This window comes from Clupea harengus, chromosome 25 (genome assembly GCF_900700415.2).
Source record: "Clupea harengus chromosome 25, Ch_v2.0.2, whole genome shotgun sequence".
NCBI classification, from domain to species: Eukaryota; Metazoa; Chordata; class Actinopteri; order Clupeiformes; family Clupeidae; genus Clupea; species Clupea harengus.
In genome coordinates, this window is record NC_045176.1 from 21,953 (window position 1) to 29,452 (window position 7,500).

Genomic DNA, 7,500 nt, shown 5'->3' on the forward strand with positions numbered 1-7,500 from the left:
AGTGGGGGGCCTATTTGAGATATGGCCTGGTGTATTCAAGAGTGGGGCCCTATTTGAGATATGGCCTGGTGTATTCAAGAGTGGGGGGCCTATTTGAGATGTGGCCTGGTGTATGGGGGCCCTATTTGAGATATGGCCTGGTGTATGGGGGCCCTATTTGAGATGTGGCCTGGTGTATTCAAGAGTGGGGGCCCTATTTGAGATGTGGCCTGGTGTATTCAAGAGTGGGGGCCTATTTGAGATGTGGCCTGGTGTATTCAAGAGTGGGGGCCTATTTGAGATGTGGTCTGGTGTATTCAAGAGTGGGGGCCTATTTGAGATATGGTCTGGTGTATTCAAGAGTGGGGCCCTATTTGAGATATGGCCTGGTGTATGGGGGCCTATTTGAGATGTGGCCTGGTATGTGGAGTTATGGTCTGATATGTGAAATGTACCTAAATCTAACAAGCTGTCTTGAGGCATTTAGCTGAATTTTAACTGTATTTCATTTTATATTACATATTTCATTACATATGTTATGTGTACGATGTGTCATACGTGTTTCTTTTCTTTTGCAATACAACACTAAACTGTGTGTGTGTGTGTGTGTGTGTGTGTGTGTGTGTGTGTGTGTGTGTGTGTGTGTGTCAGTGTGTGAGGTGTGTGTGTGTGTGTTGTGTGAACTGGTGTTCTGGGCCACTCTGAAGGGCCACCTACTCCGTTGCCATGGTATCTGGCCTCTCACCCTGTGCTGTGGCGAGGTCAAAGGTCATCACTGCGGAGATGTGTGGGTGTTTTGATCCTTCACCACATCCTGTGCCTCTGCTCATCAGCTCAACTCACTTCCTGTTTGAAGCCTCCTGCTGCAGCCACTCTCCACCGCTGTGTGTGAGTGTGAGTGTGTGTGTGTGTGAGTGTGAGTGTGAGTGTGTGTGTGTGTGTGTGTGTGTGTGTGTGTGTGTGTGTGTGTGTCTGTGTGGTAACTGACCATGTTACTTCCTGTCCCTCAGGACTGCTTTAGAATAGGGTTGAACCGTGTGAACTAAAACCATACTGAAACACACACACGCACACACTCAGACACCTGCACATACACACACAACACACACATACACACACAACTGCACATACACACAGACACCTGCACATACACACACAACTGCACATACACACACTCAGACACCTGCACATACACACACAACTGCACATACACACAGACACCTGCACATACACACACAACTGCACATACACACACTCAGACACCTGCACATACACACACACAACTGCACATATACACAGACACCTGCACATACACACACACAACTGCACATACACACAGACACCTGCACACACACACACACACACGTTTCCCACTCTCCCACGGTGAAACATATAAAGTGCACAGGCATGAGACAAGACATTTCCTAATACTAAGTAAAACAAACAGATTCACGTACAGCAGCATACGTTTTCTTTAAAGTGAGGTTATGGTAGTGCAAAAAAGGCAATTTGGTAATGGCAGCAAAAAACATCCTGTAAGATGTATTTGTTACATTAGCAGTGCAAGTAGAGCAGTAAGTGGTTATGGTGAACGTAAGTGATAAAAGTGCAAGAGACAGTTTTGTTGCAGAGTCCTGAGTGATTTTAGGGGGGGTTGGGGGGGGATTTCAGCCTCATGTCAGACTGGAGGATATGGCTGGGGGGAGTGAGGGGAGAGAATTTAGCTTCCTGACAGCTTGGTGTATGAAGCTATTTCTGAGTCTGGTGGTGTGGCAACGGAGGCTCCTATACCTTCTTCCAGAGGGTAGGAGGCTGAACAGACTGTGTGCGGGGTGGCTGGTGTCACTCGCAATCGAGGTAGCTTTCCGGGTGAGGCGGGTGGTGTATATGTCTTGCAAGGAAGGGAGTGGGGCACCAATGATCTTACCAGCTGTGTTCACTATGCGTTGCAGTGCTTTCCTGCTGTGTGCAGTACAGCTACTGCCCCACACAGTGATGCAGCTGGACAGGATGCTTTCAATGGTGCCCCGGTAGAATGCGTTCAGGATGGGTATGGGAGCTTTCGCTCTCTTGAGCTTGCGGAGGAAGTGGAGTACTGTTTGCGTTTTGGATTTATGTTTGTTTGTTAGTTTGTTTGTTTTGTGTAAATGTTTGTTAGTTTGTTTGTTTTGTGTAAATGTTTGTTTATGGTAAATGGTTGGGGTCGTTGAAGAGAAATATAATATTTTTCTAAGATGCAACCATCTCCTGCACCGTTTCTTCCTGAGTTCACATCCCTAAACATGGGGGGTGTGTGTGTGTGTGTGTGTGTAGACATGGCTGTGTAGACGTGTGTGTATGTCTGATGCTATGTTCCAGTATGTTAGAGGTGGTGTGTGTGTGTGTGTGTATGTGTGTCTGATTCCAGTATGTTAGAGGTTTGCGTGTGTGTGTGTGTGTGTGTGTAGGCATGGCTGTGTAGACGTGTGTGTATGTCTGATGCTATGTTCCAGTATGTTAGAGGTGTGTGTGTGTGTGTGTGTATGTGTGTCTGATTCCAGTATGTTAGAGGTTTGCGCGTGTGTGTGTGTGTGTGTGTGTGTGTGTAGGCATGGCTGTGTAGACGTGTGTGTATGTCTGATTCCAGTATGTTAGAGGTTTGTGTGTGTGTGTGTGTGGGTGTGTGTGTGTGTGTAGGCATGGCTGTGTAGACGTGTGTGTATGTCTGATTCCAGTATGTTAGAAGTGTGGGTGTTGGTGTGTGTGTGTGCGTGTGTGTGTGTGTAGGCATGGCTGTGTAGACGTGTGTGTATGTCTGATTCCAGTATGTAAGAGGTGTGTGTGTGTGTGTGTGTGTGTGTGTGTGTGTGCGTGTAGGCATGGCTGTGTAGACGTGTGTGTATGTCTGATTCCAGTATGTTAGAGGTGTGGGTGTTGGTGTGTGTGTGTGCGTGTCTAAGTGTGTGTGTGTGTGTGTGTGTGTGTGTGTCTATGAAGCTTTCTTTTGGAGGAGTGTCCAGCCCTGCTCTGATAAGCTGTCTGACTCAGTCTGTGTAAGTGGCTGTGTCACAGGGTATCAGGTACAGGCACACACACACACAGTTCCTGGTAGAAGTGTTGACCATCACCCTCTTAGACACACACACACACACACACACACACAGTACAAGTGTTGATTCCGCACCTGAAGGTCCCTGGGCCTGCTTCATAAGCGCAGAGCCGTCACCTTACCATATTAAACACACACACACACGCAGCCCCGTCACCTTACCATATAAAGCTGTGGGCGCCTCGCAATCCCACTGCTATTAACAGTGAGTCATTGTGCCGGTGAGTGTAGCTGACGGTCAGTCAGTGTGTGTGTGTGTGTGTGTGAGACTAACCGCTCCCTGGCATTTCCTGTGAGGCGTGTCTAGTGAGGGGGGGGAGGGGCCTATGAGCGTCGGGAGACTGGAGAGAGAGAATCGTGTCGGGGCGCAGCGCTGTCGGAGTAACCCCGAGTCATACAAGGTCTGAGTCAGCGGGCGAGCAGGATTCTCTGCCCTAAGTTCAAGTTTTTTTTTTTCATAACGACTTCGTGTGTTTTAAAGTTTTATATCTCTGAAAAAACCGGGGCTGGGCTGAGCCACGCCAGTGTAACGCAGAGTCTCTGTACGGCGGCCTGTTGATTGGGAGTGAGATCAGAGGAGAAACGGAGCAGCGACAAAAGACACACGCCCGGCCCAAGCAGACCCACTCCTACCGAGACGCAAAATCGGAACAATCACGGACAGAGGATATATTGTTTTTCTGCGTATGGTGTGCTGAACAGACTGACAAGGTTATTCGATCGCTAGTGAACACGTGTCAAGGTAATACTTTTCCACTAGTTAAAAACTGTACCCCACGGCTATGTTTTTTTTGTCACGGCCTAAAACTAACTGTTTCTGATATAGCAGTCAAACTTGTCCGGTTCGGGGTTGTTTTGCGTGTTTTCTGTGTCAGTTGGCCGTGTTGCTGATCTCTCATGGGGCTGTCGGTAACTTTGGGTGGGGATATCCTTTGGCCCCGTGTGCTGTGGAGAAGGGTGGGGGTCCGACTCTTCGCTAAGGTTCAGGTTTTCGGTAATTGGATGGATTACGTTGGTCACGTTCTACCGAACCGAGGGTCAGCGAGCGAGCGAGGATTCATCCGAGATGCGTTTAAACTTGCCCAGACTCGCCAGCTCTTTTGTCTTAGGCGTTGTTAGAAACTCCTTTTTTTCCCCCCAAGGCCCGACTCACAGGCGACGGGGTGGGGGCTGGGCCGGGGCAGATCGCTTTATTTGGTAGTTGGCTGTTGACTCTAAATGCGACTCCGTCATACCCCAGGCAGTTAGCTTCGCCTGTTGTGTACTCGGAGCGAGCTGACCTCTTGGTTCCGGTAAGAATGTTTGCCTAACACACTCGAAACAATGTTGCGCTCTAATGCCAAACTGGATGCGTCAGGACACCAAGTTTACCACCACGGGTAGTTCGGTGGAGGCGTCCTAAAACGGGTAGTTCTGCGGAGGGGTCCTAAAACGGCTAAAAAGCGTCTTTAGATGCATGCAGTTCCATAGAAGTCCGTCTGCTGCCTGTGGGCTTCCTGTGTAGCTGGGTTAGCTCTTCAGCCGGACCTTCCTCGGAACCGTGTTCACTTCAGCCGGACCTCCCTCGGAACCGTGTTCACTTTAGCCGGACCTCCCTCGGAACCGTGTTGTCATGGGCTCTCACAGCAGCTCAACTCAACCATTTAAGGTCATTGTTATGGAAAAGAGCTCAGAGACCACGGGTGTGTGTGTGTGTGTGTGTGTGTGTGTCCGATGTGTGGGTGTTTACTCGCGCAAAAGCAGGTCGATTCTTTGCCTTGGGGCACTGCACAGCTGGGGGTCAGGTGTGTGGTGTGTGTGTGTGTGTGTGTGCTAATCATTCTGCCCCATCAGTGCTATTGCTTTCTCCACATCTCTCTTCTTACTCTCCTCCAACAATAGAAACGGGTCTCTTCTCCCTCTCTGTACTCTCTCTGTAGTCTCTCGTCTTTCTCTCCTTTTGTTTACCATCTTATGTATTCTGCTCTGTCTGGCACTGGGTGTTGAACAGACTCATCAACAGAAAACACTCAAACTGGGGGGAAAAGTTATTCTCTCTCTCTCTCTCTCTCTCTGTGTGTGTGTGTGTGTGTGTGTGTGTGTGTGTGTGTGTGTGTGTGTGTGTCTCTCTCTCTCTCTCTCTCTCTCTCTCTCTCTCTCTCTCTCTCTCTCTCTCTCTCTCTCTCTGTGTGTGTGTGTCATCTAAGCAAGACTGGTCCTGCCGAGGGCTTTCTGTTTACCTGAGGGTCCCAGTCACTACACACACACACACACATACACACTCACACATAGCAGGCTGGTCCGGATGTGATTTGGGAAGCGTGTGTGTGTAATTTGAAGAGTAGTTATTTGGTGTTCCCACAAAACTGAATTAGATCATGCTTACAGGGAGAGGTTCCTCTCTGACACACACACACACACACACACACACACACACACATACACACTCACATGCACACTCACCCAACCACACACACACACAGATATACACAATACCCTCTCACACACTTCCAAAATTGGTTGCCACAGAGACGAGCATGAAAGTGTTATGGAAACACTCACTTGCAAATAGGGTGGGGTGTAACACACACACGCACACACACACACACGCCAAAGTCTGTTGGTCTATGTCCTCCATCGTCACTTCTGCACAAGGGGAGAGGTCTTTGTGGTTTTTTAGATGATGGCTGGTTAGAGAGAGAGAGAGAGCTCTCTTGGGTGTACATAAATAGATCAAAATGTGTGTGTGTGTGTGTGTGTGTGTGTGTGTGTGTGTCAACATCTTGAAACTACTCTGACAACCGTGCAGAAAAAAGTTAGTCCTGGGCACACACACACACACACAGCCCTTAGTCCTGGGCTCACACTCACAGCTCTTAGGAATTGGGCCTGTGTGTAGGTCTGGTCTTAGACCTATGGTTAAGCCTTAGTCTTCAGACCTGTGTCTGTGTGTGTTGACCTGTGGTTAGGTCTTTAGACCTGGTGTGTGTGTGTGTGTGTGTGTGGACCTGTGGTTAGGCCTTAGTCTTTAGACTTGTGCGTGTGTGTGTGTGTGTCTGTCTGTCCCTGTGTGTGGGTGTGTGTAGACCTGTGGTTAGGTCTTCGTCTTTAGACCTGTGTGTTTGTGTGTCTGTCTGTCCCTGTGTGTGTGTGTGTGTGTCCCTGTCTGTCTGTCCCTGTGTCTGTCTGTCTGTCTGTTCCTGTGTGTGTGTGTCTCTGTCTGTCCCTGTGTGTGTGTGTGTGTGTGTGTGTGTGTGTGTCTGTCTGTCTGTCTGTCTGTTCCTGTGTGTGTGTCTGTCCCTGTGTGTGTCTGTCCCTGTGTGTGTGTGTGTGTGTGTGTGTGTGTGTGTGTGTGTGTGTGTGTCTGTCCCTGTGTGTGTGTGTGTGTGTGTAGACCTATGCTGTGTAGATAGAGGTGCTCTTGGCTGAACTGAGTCATGAGCTCCACACACCAGTTTTTCTCAACCAACCAGACACACACATCTTTCTCAAACACACACACACACACACACACACAAACACACCTCTTTCTCCTGCGCTTAACCCTCTTTCACAGAGCTACCTTTAGACCTGCGCTCTTCTGTGTGTGTGTGTGTGTGTGTGTGTGTGTGTGCGTGTGTGCGCTGACACTGTGGTCTCCTTCATGAGTAGTAGTGGTTTGTGGTATCCAGGTCTAGACCTGACCATTATTCTACAGAGAGTCTCCAGGGTCACAGACAGCAGAAGCTCTTAGATGTTTATCTGCCTTCTTTTGTTTACGCTCATTTTGTGTGTTTGCTAATAAATTATCATATAAATGAGGTGTGTGTGTGTGTGTGTGTGTCACCACCTTGGCCTAGTTGCTGCAGGTTTAGTGCATTTGGCTGCTTTTCCTTCAGTGGTTTGAAGCCTGAAGTCGTACAGTGTGATTGCCCCACTGCTGAATGCACATGGCTACACACACACACCACACACACACACACACACACACACACACACACACACCACTACAACACACACACACACACCAGACACACACACACACACACACCACACACACACACACCAGTCACACACACACACCACACACACACACACACCACTACAACACACACACACACACACACACACACACACACCACACTAATGTTGCACGGTGTATCGATACTAGAAAGGTACCACTGTCACGCCACACACACACACACACTACTACACTACACACACACACCACTACACCACACACACACACACACACACAATCACACACACACACCACTACACCACACACACACGCACACATACACACACCAACCAGTCACAACACGCATGCACGCGGTGAGTGATGAGGAAGCTCTCTTTTGTGCTGATGGGAAACTCCACCCCATCAAGATTCAGTGTGTGGAGTGCATGAGTGTGTGTGTGTGTGTGTGTGTGTGTGTGTGTGTGCATGAGTGTGTGTGGAGTGTTTGTGTGTG

The 7,500-nt window shown here is 48.9% G+C and overlaps 1 protein-coding gene across 2 annotated transcripts in view; it reads left to right on the forward strand.

The window, feature by feature from the left end:
• The first annotated feature begins 3,402 nt into the window (after positions 1–3,402).
• Positions 3,403–7,500, forward strand: part of LOC105893900 (integrin beta-1) — a 30,372-nt gene continuing 26,274 nt past the window's right edge. The window contains exon 1 of one of the 2 annotated variants that reach the window (XM_031563357.2): positions 3,403–3,809. The gene's annotated coding sequence lies outside the window, so the exon portion shown is untranslated. The remainder of the gene's footprint in view (positions 3,810–7,500) is intronic. The other variant, XM_031563358.2, reaches the window with a different exon arrangement.